The following is a 19,475-nucleotide window of genomic DNA, read 5'->3' on the forward strand; positions in this document are numbered from 1 at the left end:
TCATAGCTGTATTTTACCAGCCTTATCATAAAAGCAGCTCTCCAAATTTGGTGAATACTTTATTAAAAATTTAAAAGAAAAATATGAGGTGGATGATTTAGAGAGTGCTACTTCAATAATATGCACAGATACAGATATATGTGTACAGACACAGAGAAGCTGTTAAAATTTGACTAACTTTCCCTCCATCTCTCTCTGGCTCTTGATTTTTTTTTAATGACAGGAAAACTACTACACAAGTATCAATCACTTTAGAAGAGTTTCAGAGTATCAAATGGCGCTCAGCACGCAAACACCCTACATACTCTGTGGCAGGCATATGTTACTTGTCACCAGATGAATGTCATTCTGGAAGAGTCAGAAGAGGCTGAACCATCTGAACATCCTCTTTATGCAGGAGCTGTTTTGAAACACTACATTTCACCACCACTCTCTGTTGTGATAGCTTTTCTTGTTTCTGGCAATTTAGAGAACTAGATATTTTCCAGAGGAACTAAAAGTACAGGGAAGTTTCCAACTTAACTGTAGAACTTTGTAGTGAAGGAAAGTTCATTTTGTTGCTTCCTGCCATGAGGGAAAAATGGGGGAAGAAAGACACCCAAAAAAAACCTAAGTCAGAAAACAGGTAAGGCAAAAGATTCTTTCAGTTTTCCTTTCTCACAAGATACATTATAGAGTGTAAACAAGCAAAAGGCAACAGATCATAAAGTCTGGCAGAGTAAATGAAAAAACAACATGATGGTCCAAACAAAAGTTTGAGAAATAACTTTCAAAAAGTGCAAAAAACTTTCATAAAGCTTTCTTCAAACACATCAGAGTTGAGAAATGTGCCAAGGAATTGGTAAAGAAGGTAGGTGACCAGGATATGAAAAGAGAATTGAGGGAAGAAAATGCAACAGTTAAAAAATACAATGCAATACAATACAATACAATTAAATTAAATTAAATTATTTTTATTACTGTTTGATATGAAAAAAAACATGGAGAAATTCCTAAGCCAAAATTCTTCTAAAGAAAGGGTCATTAGGAAGTCTACCTCAAAACAAAATGTTTCTAAAACAATTTATCAGACAAAAGGATAAAATGAACAGTGCCAAGTCACCAGCAAGAGATAATACCTACCCAAGAATCCTAAGCTAATGGAAGAATGAACTATATGAATTGTGATGCACAATCTTAGTTTGAAATAAATTGTTAACTAAGTAATGGTGAAACCAGATTTTTTTAAAAAAGGCTGCTTATGGGTATTGAAGGAACTATGGACCAGGAACTCCAACATCTGTATTGTGCAATTCAGCAGGAACTATTATAAAGAATAGAATAAATGAACATATTAATAAACTATATATAATAGGAAGGTGCTACAACTACTTCTATAAAGATAAATAATCCCTCACAAATCAATAAAAGTTCTTTAAATGAAACACAAGAGAATAAATAAGATTCACCCTGATGATACAGATTATTTGGATTTCCAGAAGGCATTTGACAAGATCCCTTACCAAGGGCTCTTAAAGAAACTGAGAAGCCAGAAGATTAAAAAGAAGATTCTTGCATGTATAAATAATTGGTTAAAAGATTGGAAACAGAGATTAAGAGTCCATTCTCAATGTAGAAAGAGGATCCCTGTGGAGTTCTACAGTCATGTTTTTGGGTCTTGTACTGCTCAACATATTTCTAAATAACTGGAAGGAAAATAGGATGTATGTAATATGTCAACATTTCCTTATGATACTAAGCTATTTTAGGTAGCAGAAAAAAGGGCTGACTGATGAAGTGCATAGAGTGTTACTGGAATTTGGATACTGCAGACACTTCTAAGTCTTAACCTGGAACTGAACTGGGCAATAAAATAGTATATGAAATTCATTTAAGGTAAATATATAGGTAAAGACGCATATGGAAAAGTGATAACCCTTATTTTAGGTATATTCTCACAGACTCTAAGCCAGCCTTTACCATTTAGGAGTGAGGTCTTCCAGTTACAGGAATGAAGAGATTCTTTTGAATCTTTAATGTTGACCTCAAGTAAGTACTGGGGAAATTTCAGAAGAGTGGGAAAAATCTAGTGTGCCAATCTTTCAAAAGGGCAAAAAGGATGAATAAATAAAAGCCAGTTATCCTGGTTATCTGGGAATCATGGGAGGGTAGTAAGACTCCGTGATTTCATCCAAAACAGCTCATGTACAAATTAAATCAATGTGATTTTTTGACAGAATGACAAATACAACTAATAAAGGTAAATGATGTGATAGATTTCCACAGACTTCATAGAATTTTATGAAAATCTGATAAAAAATTTGAGTATAAAACCATAACATACAATATAGCAATTAATATGAGATTGAGTGAGAGTGCAGAAATTACTGAAGACAAAGAATAATCTTCATAGGATTTAGAATTTACCCTGTTCTTGCAATGTGATGATAACCTGTGTAGAATAAGTTAGAAAGCCCAGGTCAGTTAGTCAGTGTTCTTCAATCAAGAATATAACACACATGATAAATGCATTTGTACCATAGATCAGACAACTAAATTTGTGGTGGAGTTACTGACTAAAAGAACACCTCAAGAAGAACGTGCTGTAGATGAAAAAAGAAAGGAAGTTGATGCTTCACACTATCACAGAACCTTCCACCTGATGCTTCCTAAAGCCCAGTATAAAAAAACAGGTAATCTAAGCAACCTCTTGCAAAGCCAATACCTCCAACTGAAATTACTTACAACAGAAAACTTGCATTGAAATTGTGATTTCAATAACTTGAAATTGCCTACAATCAAAAATCTCTAACCTGGAAATCCTGAACTCAATCACTCAGACTAATGTCATACTGAAAATGTTATATATTATTTCCTATCACATGAATTTTTATCATTGCCTCTTTTTTTTTTAACCTTTTTTTTTTTTTCAGTTATATGCAGCCCTATAGGTTTTTAATTTTAAAAGGAAAAAAAAAAATTGCTATATTGACAACCAAGAGTTTTGTCCACAGCCAAGATAAATTTAATTCTATTTATGAATATCTGCCATGACGTAAAAGAAGGGATGGATGTGGAGATAGAGCTGCATTTTCTCTTTTCTTCAGAGTGCACTCAAATGTACTTGCTCTAATCTGTCACCCATTTCTTTCTGTCCTGCCTGTTTCCATTTTACTCCTTGTTTAACCATGATTGTCTTTACATCCCAGCTTCTGTTCAGTAATATTTTTAACCCGATCTTTTCTTAACCTGTCCTAATCCTGGTTTTAGTTTTGCTAATAACCAATCACTTTCCACCCAATCATAATCTGCTTCCCCTCATCCCAGTCTTTCCTCTCACTGGGTCTTCATCACATTTCCATACCTCACCTCATTACAAGTTTTCCTTGTTATAACACCTTGACAGAGGCTTCAGTTCACACTTCAGATTCCCTCTCACAAGACTTGTTGACTGAATTCTGCATTTTGTCTTTCCCCAGATCTGTCTTTTGAATCCCTCCTTTCTTCAGGTTGCTTGAGTGATAGCTGGAGGCCACTTACAGAAAACACAGGACAATTCAACTTTAATTCTGGCATTGGTTCCTGCCTTCCCCATGTCCAGCACAAGTCAGCAAGTAAAAGGGAAGAGTCTCTGACCGGTGATAGGATCCAGGATATTGACTCACCTTCTGTGAAAGAGGCCACATATGGTTCAACTAGCAGTAGACACTGTGAAAGGATAGCACATGCTCAGGGAGGAAGAGTCTTTTGAAATTTTAGCTTTTTGATATGAAGGAAGTTGGATGAGCATATATTTCAAATGTTTATTATTTGGCCAAATTTCAACAGATTTTGAAGGGCCCACCAAAAACACATCCCTGACCCATATTTCAAGTCTCTGTTGGAAAGAAGGGGGCTGCTGTTCAAAGAAACATGACAAAAATAATGTATTGCTGAACCACTTTGTTTGAAATTAAAATAAAATGCAAAACTAAAAAAAATCTTAACCTGAGGCTGACAAAAAACATGGAGAAATTTCCACCCTGAAGTTATGCCAAGTTATGAGCAACTGAATAATAGGGACTGATAATGGGAACTGATATTGAAAATTATTGATAATATTAATTTTAATATTACTAATGATGTGACGCTAAAATCCTGCCTATAAATGACAAGTAACACTCTCTTATATAGGTTAAAGGTAAAGGCATATAATTTACCACAACTATATGGACAATCAGCCACATAATTATGTATCTTTCTCTTACAGCAAAGTGGGTGAGATAAGAAACTAGGCGATGGAGGATTTAGCTTCTCCACAGAAATAGGATTTTCATTGGTTTCACCAGTTGTGCAAATTTGTTTTGGTACAGCCGTATTTTCTTTTAAATCCTGAGGAGCAGACATTTGTCCCCTAGGACAATTTTTCAAACATATATGAAAATATCTCTAGTTGCTGTGTAGAGTGAACAAAATCCATATCCAATACCCATACGCAATTATGTTCCATTAGTCACCCTTCCCTCCACCCCCTCCTTCTTTCCTATTACTCTTTTACCAGAGACACCTGGCTTTCTATTAACTATTGCACAGATTGAGGATGTCATCCTTGAGCTACTGAGTACCAACTTTTCACTTGACATTTTGCCAGAAAAACTCTGCTTCCTTAAAGACTGAGTGCTGTAAGCTCTATTATCACCAGTATTGCTGATCAGTGTACTCTCCTAGTTTACCTAAATAAGTTGCAGTCCACTTAACCTTTAAGAACTCTAGCATCTCTAATAAAAGCCTCGTTATTTTTTCCCTCGTATCCCAACACCTTACTTGTCAAAGGTCAGTAAGGGAGTGTTTACCATTCAGCTTCAGAAACGTCTCTCAGCAAATGATATGAATGAAGAATTACAGTCAGGTATTGTCTTGCATATAATACTTCCAAATTGCAGTCTGAGGTTGGAGGGGTCTCTGTCTTGGGTTACATTCATGTCTGTTTTATAATGGTTTTCACTTGGCATAAACTTGGAAGTAAGGAGGGGACCACGTTGTAATAACTCAACATACTATGAGCTTAAATTAGTGTAATTAGGGATCTGATCTATATACAATATGTGACATCATATGCACATGGGAGTGTATCATTTGTACATTTTTTCTTATTCAATCCAGCCTAAGTTCTCTGTAAAAATTATTTTCTGATCTGCCATTGAAATAAAAAATAAAAAACCCCAGACAAAATATTCATTTCTCTTGTCAACTGTTCTCTTTTCTATTGTTGCCAATGAAAATTCCTTTTGATTGTCAAGGCATGTGCCTAGGTTTTTGGAGTCCTTTATTTAAAGCTTTCTCTTAAAGACAATAATTGTTTCATCAAGCTTTCCTATCATCACTTGAATTTATTTACTAGTATGATATCTGCACTGCTTCCTGTTCATAGAAGGTGTAAAACGCCTGTCTTTGACACTTCAGATGAGAATGTGTCCAATCATCTCTTCACAACTTTCTTACATAATTATACAGGAACACATATAGCCCTGCACGTGTATTAAATGCATGTTGCAGTAAGCATGCATGCTAAAAACACATTTTGTATTAACCTATTCATGTAGGAACAACCTTGGTTCATCACAGAGCATCAGATATACTTTAAAATCATGCTGCCCTTTAGCAGAACCTTTATGACACACTCTACTGATTATATTATGGAGTAGCTTTATAAGACAGTAATATTATGCCTGATTCTCTGATGTCACACACACACAGAATCACACAGAATCATTCACGTTGGAAAAGACCCTTGGGATCATCGAGTCCAACCATCAGCCCTACATTACAAAGTTCTCCCCTACACCATATCCCCCAACATCACATCTAAACGACCCTTAAACACATCCAGGGGTGGTGACTCCACCACCTCCCTGGGCAGCCTATTCCACTGTCTGACCTCTCTTTCTGTGAAAAATATTTTCCCTAATGTTCAGTCTAAATCTCCCCTGTTGCAGTTTAAAGCCATTCCCTCTTGTTCTGTCCCTAATCACCTGTGAGAAGAGACCAGCACCAACCCTCTACAATGTCCTTTCAGGTAGTTGTAGAGAGTGATGAGGTCTCCCCTTAGCCTTCTACTCCTCAAACTAAACAGTCCCAGCTCCTTCAATTGCTCCTCATAAGATTTATTCTCCAGGCCCTGTCCTATCACACTTCAGAGAACACACCAATTTACCACATCCTAGATGATAATCAGCTTGCTCCCCATCATTTTACTGAAAGAGGGTCTAGCTGTGCTTTCGTGCAATGCATGAAACCGTCATATGCTTTTCACTTCTTTTGTTGATTAGATCAAAAGATGCTGCCCATGGCACCACACAGAATTTGCCTAAATAATTTTCAGTGCCAGAAAAGCTGTGATGAGTTGGACAACTAATGGGGTTGCATTCGTATTCAGTACTAAGGATTGAAATCTCATTGGTCATAAAAGGTGACAACAAGTATTTCCAGTAGCAGAAGGTCTTTAACTATTCAGGATTAGTGCATGGAAGGATGTGTAAACAACCGTATTACTTCAAGGAAAGACTGTGGCTTTGTCATTTGCATTTGAACAGATAGGAAAGCAGCCTGGGAAGGTTATGTTAATCTCAAATTTAAGAGTTCAGAGGGCACAGTTAAGCCTAAAACACTTATAAGGGCCCAAGTGTGGGTCACCATCCCTACAAAGGGAGATTAAGGGATAAGAATAGCTAATGGTGACACCCCAAAATTTCATGTCAAAAGTTCCTTCATACTTCAAGAACTTCGAAACCCAACTTTTCCCATTCTTCATGATCAAAGATATATTTCTTCTAGAGCTCTATCTTACAAATCCTCCTGTTTCAGAGTATTGCTGCCTTTCCCCATAAGCTCTAAATTCTGGCACCCAAATTCCATAGTTGTTTGGCCCAGACCTCTACAGCTCTGAGTCCCAGCTGATACCTTTTACTCAACAGTCCTGCTCTCCTTGAACGCTACCCTGCCTGTTGTCTGAAGTCTCCACTCATACTGCTGATTTCCCCCTGGCTGCTAAACCTTGCATACAGCATCATCTCCTCACTAGGTCTCCCCATAACAGCTATGCTTATCAGAAATCTTCCCATGTGGAATTTACAGACTGGGGGGGAAAAAAAAAGAAAAAAGAAATGTCAGGAATAAACATACATATGAAAGCTCTTCCATATTCACCCTACTATTATTGATAAAACTATCATTTTGAACTGTTCTTCAGAATATGTCATTCTACCTAGGGACATTATCATCTCTTCCTAGCCTAAAACAGGTTTCAATCAATAAAACATTTCAGTTAACAACTTTTATCTCTCTTTTTAATCAAATGCATGTGTGCATGTGTATTGGGCTTGTGTGTGGCAGGGTTTTGGTAGAGGGGGGAGGGGCTACAGAAGTGGCTCCTGTGAGAAGCTGCTAGAAGCTCCCCCAGCTCCAAGTCGGATCAGCCTCTGGCCAAGGCTGAGTCAATTAACGATGCTGGCTGCATCTCTGCGATAACATATTTAAGAAGGGAAACCTGGGAGGAGGAAGAGTGAGGGAAATACGTCTGCAAACAGCAAGGTCAGTTGAAGAAAGGAGGAGGAGGTTGAGGGGAGGTGCACCAGAGCAGAGATCCCCCTGCAGCCCGTGGTGAGAGGACAGGCTGTCCCCCTGCAGCCCATGGATGTCATCAGTGGAGGAGATGCCCACCTGCAGCCCATGGAGATCCATGGTGGAGCAGATGCCCACCTGGAGCCCATGGAGGACCCCACACGGGAGCAGGTGGCTGTGCCTGAAGAAGGCCGGGACTCTGAGGGAAGCCCACGCTGGAGCAGTCTGTTGCTGGGAGGACTGCAGCCCATGGGAGGGACCGACACTGGAGCAGTTTGTGAAGAGCTGCAGCCCGTGGGAAGGGCTCATGTTGGAAAAGTTCATGGAGTACTGTCTCCCGTGAGAAGGACCCCACGCTGGAACAGGACAGAATGTGAGGAGTCCTCCCCCTGAGGAAAAAGGGGTAGCAGAAACAACAGTTGATGAACTGACCACAACCCCCATCCCCTGCCCTCCTGCGCCACTGTGGGGGATGAGGTAGAGAAATCAGGAGCAAAGATGACCCCAGGAAGAAGGGAGGGGTGGGGGGAAGGTGTTTTTGAGATGTGGTCTTATTTCTCACTGTCCTACTCTGATTGGTTAATTAGTGTTGGTGGTGATGGTGTTCAAATTAGATTGATGTTCTTTCATTCCGAATCAAGTCTGTCTTTTGCCCATGACCATAACTGGTGAGTCATCTCTCCCTGTCCTTGTCTAGATCCCTGAGCCTTTTGTTGTATTTTCTCCTACCCATCCCTGAGGGAGAAGGAGTGAGCGAGCAGCTGCATGGTGCTCAGTTGTCCTCCGGGCTTAAACCATGACAGCATTGTCTAATTTATTTCTGGAAAGACAGTAGCTTTTTATCAATATTTTCACAAAATCTTAATATTCTTTCTATTATTGTTCCAATGAATATAAGTCTGGGAAGAAAATGCATTAGAGACATTACCTAGTTAGCTCCAAAATTTGTGCAATCATACAATTCTCTTTATCACACAACAGGCAGAACAGCAAAAAGAACAAAAAAATTTTAGTGTGGACAACTGTGTTAATAGGTATGTGTCTTCATGTAAAACTTTATAATTTTGTATTTTACTAAAACCCAGTTCTTATCATATTACCAAAAATTGATGCATGTTATTTCCACTGTTAACCAGACAAGGGATAAAACCATATTCGATCATGTCCTGGTATGGAAGGCATTAAATAATGTCATAGGTAACATGAACAGTTGAAGGAAGTTGCAGCAGGGAGCAAGGAAGCCTTAAAAAGGTGAAAATTAAATCAAAGAAAAAGAAATTCAGATATTTCATATTTGAAGCTCCCCTGTGGAGACTAGGATTGGGCATGACCTTGATCTTGCATCACTGCTGGCAGAAACGTTGTCTACCAGCTCTGCCTACCCTCAGCAAGGGGTAATATATTGTATAAAGGAGATCTCTTTTATTACTGAGAACAGTTTTAATGCTCTTACCAGGCCACAAGCTAAACATTATGTCTTCTTTTTACCTAGCTTTTTGTTCATATGTTGTTGCTAGAATGGCTTTGGCTGTGTTTTATTCTGTGCCACTAACTTCTGGGCCATGGAGAAAAACTTAAATGTTTTGGATTTAATGACCAACAGAAACTGAAATTTTTGAGTTTAGTGTACCAGGAAATATTTTTTTTAAAAAAAGTTCTTTAAAAATGAAAGAACTGATAGTATCCCTCAAAACATATTTCCTGGATTTGAAAAAGTGGTTGTTATTAAATATTTGCTAAAAAGAAATAAGGGTTTTGTTTGGGGTTGGGGTTTTTTTTGGCAACAGCTTGCTGCCAAGTAGGATAGGCATTATTTAGGGTAGTAAAGAGAAGATATACCAAGGTCTACTGTCTTTTGTTACTATATATTTATGAATTATGCTGGTGAGCTGCCATGTGGCTAACATCTTTCATTTTTTAGGTTTCTTTTTTTTCTTCTTTTCTCTTTTCCTTCCCTTCTCTTTCCAACAGCCCTGTGATCACTCTATATATTAAATGCTTCCTTCTTCCACCAATCCCAGCTTTTCAATTTCTACCCAAACCTGATAGTCTTTGCAGACAACATGAAAGTAAATGCTGCTTTTCCTTTCAAGTCTTGTAGTTCTGATGCAGACATGTAGCCTTAATGTGGCATCAGTGTTGTTCACCAAAGCTGTTCAATAACCATGTGTTCAAGAACCTATCACACTGTAGCTCCATGATGGTATCCAAGGAAAGATTAATTCTGCAGCTGTAGATACTTGCAGAGGTACAATAAAAACACTTTAGTTGCTTCTGCTTTTTGAGATCCTCTGTTCTGAGTACTGTGTCCGTGCACCAAACAATGTAATTTACTCTTCCCTTCTTCTGACTATTCCCCTTTATAGGAGACAGGACTGGTTCTGATTCCACCTCATGTTATGGTTGAAGCTAAGGCAGAGATACTAGAGAAACACATGTCATACTTTTAGCAGCCACTGTTTTAAAACTGCAGTAGTCGCATTGTCTGAAGTTCCAGATGTAATAGGACAAAATGTTAGCTCTTTAAGTGCTTTATAGGTGCAAGTATTTCAGTTGCTACAGAAGTGAGAACTTAACAGAGAACATGGCATTGACTTCAGTGGTCATTCAGTAGTCTCCATAATGTGAATAATAAAATGATTAATAAAAATTAATTGGGGACTGAAGCAAAAGTGCTATATCTCTTTCCTGAATCCCTCAATGTTCTGGGTGTCATACAGCTTTCAACCACATCTTTCTTCATGTTATCTATCAATATATAATAATTGGGAGAGCTTCTCAATACCTACTTCCAGCTGCAAAGCAGCATGTAAAGTCATCTCTTCATATTTTTCTTGAAAATATTGTTGAATCAATCCTAAGAATTCCACTACCAAAATAAATTTTCTTTGATACACTGCCCACTGTGTTTTAAGTTTTGAAAAACAGTAACTCAGAGGATTTTTTACCCATTCCCTGTAAAGAGAAAGGAGATGATAATCTAGACAGGAAGTGATTAGAGAGCATCTTATTGATAGATAAGCTAACCAGCAAGTGGTTCCCAGTCTTCAAAACTATATTGATTTTCTTTCATTATTTATCATGGTTTAGGTCTGGTTTTATATCACCTCAACTTTAAGAAAAATATGTTAGTATAAAAATTTTTCAGTTGGACAACAAAGGTATTAAGACTGCTAGAACTATAAAATAATAATTTTTAAAGTCCATAAAAATTATAAAATTCAGATATAAAAGTTGATATAATGGATATCTAGCCAGGTATCTAGTAAATATGGCATATGGCTATTATATATGTATTTACTACCTTGTAAATACAATGGTGGCACACATATAATTTCCATATTACTTTTGGTCAATCATTTTTCTTATTTAATGGTAGTTATATACAGTCAAAAAGGCCAGATAAAAGAGCACTGCTACCTGAAGACTGAAGGGCAAGGTAATAAGATGCCATAGATATTTCTAAACAAAAAGAGAAAGTTTACTGTAACTCTAGAAGATTGAGAAACTCTCAAGACCCTGCAGATGAAAACTACCAGATATGCTATTGCCAAATTTATGTTGAGGTTTTAGATCAATGATCCTAACTCATCTACTAGAGCTATTTTAGCTGGATTGTTAACAGCAATGTTAAACAATAGAAAAACTTCTTAAATACCCAATAAAAGCAAGGAAATTAGAAAGTATTATCAGATGAAGTTTCACTGGGGGGGTGATACTGGACTAAATTTGCAAACTCATTTTGTAAATTCGATATTGGTTTGCAACAATTTGCAAACTGATTGAGGAAGGAAAACTATTCTCATAGTAAGGAGTTTTATTTATACTAAACAAGGATGACACATCACAAGATGCTAACAGTCTTACTGCATGCATTCAAGCAGCCATTACACAAATTCATGCATCAGCTTTCAGCATCAGTAACCTAAAATAAGGCCTCTAAGGGAGAAAATCAGTATTTTGGCTATAAACCTATAGTATATGCTTGACCTTGAAAGATGTATAGAAGAGCAAATATTTTGACATGAAAAACATCCATGATTTTTCTATCATTCCTAAATCACTTGACTGTCTGTTAGGTTCTTTAAGTCCCATATTGCCCGATGAAAGGATACTTCATGATTCCTCACCATACATAGTGTTCATCTCAAGTCATGGGCATTAATTTTTTTTTCCTTAATAATTTTCAGGAATCAGTTATGACAACATAGGGGTTTTTTGACTTTGATTTATATTGTGATTCTTCCATAGCAACAACTTCAAAGTATGTTTCAGCACTCTCATTCACAATGTACCTTTTCAATGTACTTGTGAACAAATGTAGATGTCTATTTAGATGTCTAGTGTTTTAGCTATGTATGGTAGTTATGCAAACGAACAAATCTGTCCAGGCAATGAGAGGATTGTAAAGAAAATCTACAGTGCCTTTAGAAGACGTTTAGAAGACCAGGCCAAAACCCAAGTTTGTGCACACTGCTGAGCAGAGCTCCATGAGACCCCAGCACCCTGTGTGTTTCACCTGGGATTCAGGCTTCCTGCAACTGCACTATCCAGGCAGAGTCTGAGCCTACAAATCCCACTTATCATCAAGTGAGGTGGTATCTTGTTAACCCAGCTTTAGTGACATTGGGGTTTTGTGACCAGATAGGCTACAGGATCAGGCATGTCAGGACACATGTTTGTTTCTGGCCCACATGTGTAGGCAGTAGAGTTGGATATGGAAGTACATTGGCTCGGATTTCCCCTTAGTCTGCTCTGAAACTCATTGCAGCCAGAGTGAACACAGAGACACACAGTGTGGGCAGATACTGGGTTTGTAGAAAAGTGGGCTCTACTTTGACAGTCTTCTGAGATGCATTGGATGCACATTCAGCAGGAATGGGTATAGACAACACAAAGTTAGCCAACATTTTCTGATCACAGTTCAACTACATTCCCAGTTCCTTCTTTTACCTTTACTCTATATCAAGTTCTTAACCAACGGATATATGTTACAGCCTACTAACAGGTCATTGTCTTCAAAGACCAAATCACCTAATAAGTGTAAAAAACCTGTACCGTGGTTTACTACAGTCAGAATTTATTTAAAGAGATAGAAATATTGCCACCCTTAGACCTGAGGAAAATAAAGATTTCAAATACCACTTCTTTAGGAATGTAGTAAGTCACCCTGCATTCCTCTTTGTACCCCCACCCAAGGAATATTGATTTTTTTCAATGCCATAGATAAGATTGCCCTAGAATAGTACTGAGTTCAACTTTCTCCCCAAAGAATCTCTAGAGTCATGTTTATAACATTCCTCCAGGAATCATAGGACTGTGTTTCCTTTAGCATGTTAAAGTGCTTTCTGACACACTCAGTATGAGCTATTGTATTATGGACTATATATGGAAGACAGGCAACAAAAGTCTTCCTTTAGTCTTGTTCAAAGGAAGTCTGTCAGCTATCACTGCACTTCTGGGGGGCCTAACAACTCAGGGCCTGCGTAAGAAGGACTCTGTTAAAACTATAGTGTTCCTAAGTCTTAGAAAAAAGCAAGATTTTTGTTGCCCAAGGCACTCCATTCTAGAAAAATGGCAAATATCCAGAGTTCAGGCATCTCTCTTTTATGGGAACTAATTTGATCCTTTGTTCTTTCCATTCAAAAATTGTTCCTTTTTTACACTATTTCTGTTAATCTTACTTTTTTCCTGGTATCTTCATTTCCCTTCAATAGTGGGAAATTATTCATCTAATGTTAGTTTTTTGTCTTTAAGGGCTCCTGGCTGTGTACTCTTTTCTATGGGTTAGGAATAAATCATGCCAAGCAAAAGACTGTGCTGGTGACAACACTTGCCTCTCCACTCTTCCGTCTCTGCAGGCTCCTCTTCATAACTACATCAACTGTGCATTTGGGTGAAGAAATTTTGCAGAGTGCTCCCATGCTCTCAGCAATTAAGACACATCAAACTACTGTCTATCTGTTTCTGATGCAATGTGATCACACTCACGGTTCAACAATGGTAATCAGTTCTAAAAGGCAATACTAAACTAAAGCTGTTTCATCTTTGATCAGTGAATAACATTTAGGTGAGAGAAGATTCAGACCTCACATCTATCCCCGCAACCATTCACTGAACCACTTCGACACTAAAGAAACCTAGCAAAGTAATAGGAAGTTTCCCACCTGTTGTTTTACCAAACTGAGATACAAGGGTAAAAAACAAAAAGCGTCCTGACTCAAACAGAAATTGTGCTGAAAAAGTATACTAAGCCACATACGCCCGGGTAAAGTTAAAAACTCCTCAGAGCTATCAAGTTTTTAAAATAAATTCAAGGCAGACTTCCTTATAGTTTTAAATCTCTTGGATATCTACAATATTCTTAACTTGTTTTGTTCCATAGGGAGAAGATGAAGACCTGTAGAACACAATGCCAGAAAAGATCACCAAATCACCAAACCTGATGATCATGTGGCCTTCTCCATTTTTATGTCACAAACCTCATATATCACTCAGTTTCATACAAACTCTAAGGTTTTAATTAGACTAAAGAGTTTCAGAATAAACTCTGTGCTACAGACAGAGAAGAGATCAAGGCATTAGTAATGCCAAAGGATCCTTTGATGTTAGAAAACTGACGAAGTGCGAGCTGCCCTGATGATTCCCAAAAGCTGAACCACATCCTATGTTGCAGAGGAAGTTGAAAACACCTTTTCCCCAGTGCATGCACACACACACATACACACACACAACCCCATCATCTAGAACCCTGTCAATCTAAGTCAGGTTTGACCCTCATCAGACAATCAGCCCAGTCCTCAACCTTGAAGCAAACTACAGCCACCAAGAACCAAAGAAAGCAAGAGATTTGTCTTTGCTATCTTTAAGTACAGTTCTGGGTGACCTATTGTCCTATGTCTAGTCATGGTCAATCTCTGATATGAGGAAGGCCAGGAAAAATAAAGAGGATGCCCACCTCACAGTACAGCTTGATAATTACTGGACATATCCTTGAGAGTTTCCATTCTGTTTTGCAGATAAAACAGATGGTATATTTGAAGTGTCAACATTTCTAGATTCTGGCAAAGATGAACTCTGTGGATAAGTTTGCACTACAGAGCAAGGAGATCTAAGTTAACTCAGGATAAGGCTAAGACTGGAAGCAGCATAACCACGTCAGCATAACTACACTAGCCAAAGCATAATGCAGTACAGCAATGATTTGTCTGTGTTGCTTCCAGGACCCAGAGTAAAATTTCTGTTCAGAATTGTACAGATGTGTAGATCTACCACCTCATCTGGAGCTAGCCTGAAAAACTTAGAGTTCAGTACTGTAAAGCAGCTCTCCCTTCATACATACTTCCTATTATTTCAGGTCACGCAAGGAAGAACTTTTACACATTAAACACATTCAGTATCTGGCAACGTAGCATCTCCTTTGGATTATTAAAAACCGCTGTATCCCTTCTTGACAACAGCTACTTGCTGAATATTTTCCCTAACACTGATCAGGCAGGACTGAACCCTGTCCATTTCTAGGAAATCTCAATGATCAGTTTACATCCAATATCACTGTGTATTCAACACCAGGAGCATAGGAGCAATCGCCAATCTCTCTTCTTTAAGAACAGTCTCAGGGAAATAAGTAGATCCTGTTTGTTTCCATAATTGTCCTTCTTCTTCTTTTTTAGTGGAAAGTGTATACAATTTAAACGTGAGCACTAATATCTTTTTCTTCCTCTCACAGTTGTTATTGCTTTTTCACCTATACCTTTTAATACATAATTTGAGAACTGACCTGACTGGTACCCACCTGCTCTCCTCAGAAAATCTATTCATCTGTCCTACCCATTGGTCATTTAAAACAAATTAAAACACAGAGAGCAAAGTCACACTAACTTCCTTCCTTGATCCCTTGAGGAAAAACCTTTCCAGCATTGACTGGGGGTCTTATTTGACTGACTTTTGCACTTTTGATTGGTCCTTGGGTACAGCAGTGAGAAGATATTTCCTGTGTTGTAGAGTGTAATAAGAGCAACAGATTTTACCCTGAGCCATGAGCTGAACAGGGAGGAAACTGGAGTGCCTCGCAGTAATTAATCATTGTACGATGAGACCTGTCAAAGCCCTTTCTAAAGCTGATATTGCTGTCAATAACCAGCTAGTACATCACCATCTGTGACTGTTTAAAATATCAGCCTATACTGCGATCAACATATTTTACACTTACACTTCTTTTTTATTTACCAAATATATTTCTCCTAAGTACTGTATGTGCTACAGTGTTTGCCAGATGACAGCACTGCTGGTGTCAATATCTGAACTAAATGCATTTGCCCAGAGTAAGTATCCAACAAATCCCCTGAGCTGTAAAATAAAGTACCAGCTAAATTACATTTGTATCTAGTCTAAATTCCAGTGGTAAGAAAAATTCATCACCAAACATTTTTACTCTGGGTGTTGGCATATGTTTGAATAAGAGAGAAGTATCTCAGAGTAGTTTCATGTCATACTGAAAGTTAAGATAAATAATAGCTGCCAGATTCTCAGCTGATATGAAAGTAGTTCAACTGTAACTATAGAAAATTATGTTGCTTTACATCAGTTGAGAATCTGGTCCACATGCCCAAGCAAATCTGAACCTACATTTTATATTTTCTAAATTTTATGTTTTATCTCACTAATTGAAAACAGCAGCAGCACCAACTTCCTCTAAAAACTACTAACTTGCTCTTTCCTTTATCAAATGTCTGTGTGCTTTGTGGAATAGGCCAAGAAGTTATAAAGTAAGGCTCAATTTACCTCCAATATCGTACTTAATAACAGAAAAAATCGAAGTTGCTTTTCCTCTGATTCAGTGGCTTCATGCAGCCTGTGAGACACTCTTCTGTTGCCTGCAGCCATAGAAAATTAAAATGTTCAATAGAGATTAGCAAGGAAAGTAAAGGAGGGTGCTGCCCATAGTCAATTATTTGCATGGTACTGTTTTTCATGGATTTCTGTTTCACATGTGGATAAATTAGTATTCTGTTTCTTCCAGATCCCACTGTAGGGGAACTATCCTGGGAGACTGCATGAGGAACTTACTTGACTCAGAGTCCTAGTCCAAGACCCAGGTTAAACACTTAATGTATAGGCATGGTGCAATCTTCGGCTGTAGAACCCTACAGAACTCAAGCTCTTTCCATTTACTTCCAAGATTTTGAATGTAGTTATCATCTTTAGTGTTAAGAGCATGTGATACACAGGCAGCTCCTGAGCAACTGAGTTCTGATCCTTGCTGTCACAGGAAAATATAAAATGTCAGTTATGGGACACTAACAGGAGAAGGAACACAGAAGTCCTAGACTTCTGGGCGGCACGGCAGGGAGGCCACTATAGAAGGCTGTGAGTGGTAAAATATCACTTGCAGAGCCCTGTCTCAGAGGATGGGAATGGGAGAGATTGCCAGAAGGTTCTGTCTGTAGAAAAGTATGCAGACTGTAACAACTTCTCCTGGGTTGTCTTCTGGCAGTCAGTGAGCATATCTTCACTGCTTCTTGTGTGCCGCCTCATCCTATTCCTTGTAAATGTCTGGAAAATACAAACTAACCCCATTGTTCCTTGTGGTCTGGATGTGATGAGAACAACCAAATGTATGACCCTGTCATATAGCACTGGTGCTTGGTGTTCTACTCTTTAACTGACCATAATAAGTCCCATGATTTTCTTGCACCCACATAACCAAGATAAACAGATTATTCTGCTGCAATAACCTACCCTGTTCATTAGCTATCTCTCCAAAGTTTTCTAGAGTTAGAAATGGTGGAAATAGAGCAATTCTCAATACTTTTGTTTCAGGTCACTGATACAAAGTATTAAAATAGCTTAGAACAATGAAAAAGTCCCTGAAAGACTCAGCTCATACCTCACACATTCAGTGATAACTCTCTGTTTACATGTCAGGACCTGTAAGATAACCTCTTTCACTCTGTACCATGTTAATTCTGAATTACTGTTTTTGGAACAAAAATGATGTATAAAACTATATGCACATCATAGATACATGTCTGTAAGACATGTCATGTCTTACAGAAACCTAGGTACCTTGTATCAACACAATTCTATTTTGCAACCAAAGTAGTAATCTCACATAAAATAAAGTTATTTTGATAGGATCTAGTTTTCATATGCTTATGTTGATTGGCAACCATTCCATTTTCCTCCTTTAATTCTTTGGTAACAGAGTCCCATATCAGTCACTCTATTATTTTGTCTGGGATCAATGTCATGCTGACAGCCCTATAATTATATGGGTTGGCTTATTTAGTCTTTTTAAGCACTGACATGGTATTATCTTTCTTCCAGTCCTCTGGAATGTCCTTAGTGTTCATAGAGTTATTGCAAATCAACATCCTGGTACACAACAGTTTAATATGTGCTGGTTTGCCACTCACCAGTAATTTACTCTGTAATCCATTTTACATAAATTTCCAGCCAATGAGAATCTTGGACAAGTTTGTGGACTGCACTTTTTTGCCTAAGTTGCAGCTTCTGAATAAGAACTTTAACTCTAATAGTGTTGTCACTGAAGTGAGAACAAAACTTCAAAAGTTTTTTCCTGTATATTTTTATTCCAAAAAATTTCACATGGTTCTACCTTAAAGCATGGAGGACGTGTTTTTGTATATACATGCTTGTATATGTGTGTGTGTTTATATATACATAAAATGACATATCAAGTTTAAATGAATAACTGAATTATTGAACAATTCAATAATTCAATACAAATATTATGAAAAATTATTTATGGTCAAAATAATATTGGCCATGTCTATGCTAACAAGTGATTTAGTGCTATAGGAGGAGTCAGCAGATCAAAGCAGTTGCTGTTGCACCTCCTACATCTAAACGGTATTTTAGTCAGGGTCTTACTCTGTGCTCAATTTACTTTGGTGCCCTGCACTGAGTGTTCTCACCATGTAAGCATCTCTTAGCTCTCTGAAGGACAAGCCATAGGTATGAGTGTTTATGAATTTACTGGGGGTTGGAGTTGCATTTGGTGTGCAACAAGAGCAGAACTTTTTTCCTCTGAAAAAAATCCAGTTGCATGAAGTGAAACTGCTCTACAATCCAAATCAATCTGCAGCAAATTTTTTGGCCATGGAATTTGTTTCCAAGCTGCAGTGTTGTACTCAACCAAAATGCAAGTGTAAGCATGATCATTGATAATATTTTGTCGTGTTGAAAGCACTTGTTACAGAATGTTTCAGTTTCTTATATCTTAATTGACATTTTAGAAACATTTTTTCACTAATGAAGTATATGATGTTTCATCAAAGATGAGTAATAGATCTACAATTTATTTCTATTATTAATTTATTGAAGAAAAGCAAAAGAGAAAATTAATTTCTCACAGTTTAGCAAACATTATTAGCTATTTGTTACATCTACATAACCTAAAACCAGGTTGAATCTAAAACAGATGCCACAGATGAGCTACTGAGCAGAGGGTGCTGAGGGAGATTTAATTCTATCCATGTCAAGCATTTAGATCAATGTATGGCTGTACAGGCTATTATTCTAGCTACACTCTATATTGCACTGATTAATTATCACTTCAGTAGTTGAAATGACAGTTGATTCCTTCATTTGCTCAGTCCTAAAATTAAAAACTGCAATGTTACATATGTCTTGGGCAGAAAGTGAATGTCATGAGGACCTTATAGCTGATAAAACATATGATCATCTTTTTCTGAATATCCCAGAGCAGTATGAACAACTTCCTTCATGTGGCACTATTTCCTTGCTGTATATCAGAACTGACAGAATGGTTTGATACAGGTTCCACACACATAACAGAGATATGACTAGCCTGTCTAGGGGATGCAGCTCTGCCTCTGTGACCATGACATAATTTATATTTGCTATGTATG

This window comes from Strix aluco, chromosome 1 (assembly GCF_031877795.1).
Source record: "Strix aluco isolate bStrAlu1 chromosome 1, bStrAlu1.hap1, whole genome shotgun sequence".
Lineage (NCBI taxonomy): Eukaryota > Metazoa > Chordata > Aves > Strigiformes > Strigidae > Strix > Strix aluco.